General features: G+C 31.6%; 1 pseudogene; it reads left to right on the forward strand.

The window, feature by feature from the left end:
* The first annotated feature begins 2,229 nt into the window (after positions 1-2,229).
* On the forward strand, positions 2,230-2,321 carry LOC117285164 (annotated as a pseudogene).
* The last annotated feature ends 563 nt before the right edge of the window (positions 2,322-2,884 follow it).

Raw genomic sequence — 2,884 nt, forward strand, 5'->3', positions numbered from 1 at the left:
AGCCCTTTACTCCTATTCAACAAAAGGGAACATCTATCCTGGAGTGCTGTGGTCAGTAAATGAGGTCTCTTTCCACTCAGCTCCAAGTTTAGGGATAAAGTCGGTCATCAAAATGTGGATATCACCAGAATTTTTCTTCTGTGACAGCTTCTTACTGCTGAGACTGAACTCATTAGTTCAGCTGACAGCGTAGGATCTTCCTCTTCTACTGTGGCCCAAATTAAACATCTGGGTCTCTACCCAAGGTGGTGGAGAATACATCTCCAATTATCTTCACATTAACTCAAGAAAGCCAAACTGAGAGGACCGACGGCTTCCAGCTCCTTCCAGCAGGTAGCTCATGTCCAGGCTTATTAAGAGACATGGATAAATATCCCCAAATTTAGCTTCAGGAAGCAGTCTCAAAGATTTTGCCTAGTGCAAGAATTAGAGCATAAAATGAAAGAGCATTCGTATTTTCACTAAGAATATTGATTTTATTTTAAACAGAATTTATAGAAGTTCACACTGAATGCTTTTCTCAAAGAGAGAGATTTTAATGCTATGCAATTAAAGAGCCTAGTGGCCTCATGAGAAGGCACTATGCTTTTACCTTGTAATTTACCAGATGACAAGGTAAAGGGCTAGCTGAGAAGATAATGCCTGCGGTCAGAAAAAAAAGCTTCCAAAGACTGGCTTCTAATACAACCTCTGCAAGTGGCCCAAGTAGTGTTCAATCAGTGTAATAATTTATGCCCCAGGGCATTTTCAAAAAACAGATGCAATCAGATAGCAATTAGTGGCGCTTACCTGAGTGTATTGCCAACAGAGGGCAGCTCAGTTGTTATCAGGTAAGGAGCCTGCCTGTGAAATGTAGCCAAGCCAAAACCATTAGCAAGCGGAAGATCCTATGCATGTTCAAGACTGTGTTTACTGAGGATCAGCATCACAGACTTTACATGGTAAAGGAGAAAGAATCAATTAAAACAGTACAGCCAAGTTACTAATGAATAAACAAAGTAAAAAACAGCAATATTTACAAACTCTAGATAGTCCTTAAAAGAAACAAAGGAGATTCTTCAGGCTGAAATCAATACAGATACTCAAATACACACCAAACAGTGAGCACAATGAAGGTAATTATATAATTAAAAAATAAATGTATACATTTTCTTCTATTAACCATTTAAAAATATTTGTTTAAAATATTTTGTATATAATTTCATTGCTGGACCTATGATAGAAGCACTATATATTTGAAAATAAGAAAGCAAAAGAGGTAATACAAACAAAATTGTGTTGGAATAAGAAAATGATCTCATGTGAAAATGGAATCCACAATCCAAATGAAAAGAACTAGAAGTAGCACATGAGGTTTATATAGCAAATACATTAAAAAGCTGGAATGACTACATTAACATTAGGTAAAATAAATTTTAAAATGTAAAGCATTTGTTTTCATTAGTGTGAACAAGTGCATTACAATGGAAAGAATACTGTAGCAAAAGATTTATTGTAGGACTATATTAAAACTCCAAATCAGATGCTGGTTTCACTGTAGCTCACTATTTAGTTTCTTTCCTTCTTTATTTTTTTCTTTCTCTCCCTTTTTGCCTCCTCTACTAGCTTCATGTTAAATGTTTATATATTATCATACATAACTACAATTCAAAATAATCTCATGATTTTAAATATACATACAGTGGTTAGTTATTTTAAACAGAATATTTTCTATATAATATATATTATATATATTTAATATATATAATATAGATATGAAGTCATTATGTAGAAGGACCCACTGTACTTTTATGAATTTCATCAACTCCAACATTAAATATACGAACATCTTTTCTATAACATCCTAATTTAGCATTTTTCATTTATGAGTTGAATATCAGTAGGTTAAAATTATTTTCCTCAATATATCATTTGAATTTGTATTATATATATATGCTATTTTCATCATTTGTTAAATAAAACTGAGTATATTTTTAGTTTTTAGTAAGTTCCAAGCATTATTACATAATAAAACCTTAATAAACTCAGCTGTTTTCCACCCTATGTGAGAGTCTACAAGTATTTTGTAAGTGAATAAAAATGAGACTAAATTACATATGATAATCATAAAATTAACAGCTGTTAGAAATAAAATTTTAGTTTAGGAATACGTAGTTTTCTTTTTTTACTCTTCTTAGTATATATTAGTGATACATAATGATTACAATCACTATAGAAAATTGGTATATCGTACTCGCTTTGGCAGCACATATACTAAAATTGGATTAGCGTGGCTCCTGCACAAGGATGACACCCAAATTCTTGAAGCATTCCATATTTTTAATTTTTGTACATCGCAGGGTGAAGAAACCAGAGAAAGAATAGTTGAATATGTAGTGAAAAAGGGACTCTTTTCTGTTGTAGTAGGAGAATAAGAAGAGAGTAAAACCAGAGGACAAATCACTAAAGTTCCAAATGTGTGTATATGTGAAATAAACCACAAATTTTGTTACCTTAAAGAATAAAAAAGAAAATTGGTACATGTACATAATGCATTTTCATTCTTTTTCTCCCTTCTCTCCACTTCTTTTATTTTTCTGGCTTCATATTCATTTATTTATCGTATACGGCCTGAAAAAGTTAAGTATCATACGTAATTATATAACTTCATTAAAATCAGATTAATAAGCCAAAGAAAATACAAAATATGTAAGATAATTGTACTAAGTCAAGGTACACTTTAGATACATTGATATAAGATAAACCATGTGATATTTAAGCTTGTGTATCTGAGTTACTTCACTTAACATTATGTTCTAAAAGTGCATATATTTTCCTACAAATAACTCAATTTTACCCTTCTTTATAGCACAGTAGTATGTCACTGTATAAATAACATTCATCT

The sequence above is a fragment of the Fukomys damarensis genome, unplaced genomic scaffold (genome assembly GCF_012274545.1).
Source record: "Fukomys damarensis isolate Sample0158 unplaced genomic scaffold, DMR_v1.0_HiC HiC_scaffold_6, whole genome shotgun sequence".
NCBI lineage: Eukaryota > Metazoa > Chordata > Mammalia > Rodentia > Bathyergidae > Fukomys > Fukomys damarensis.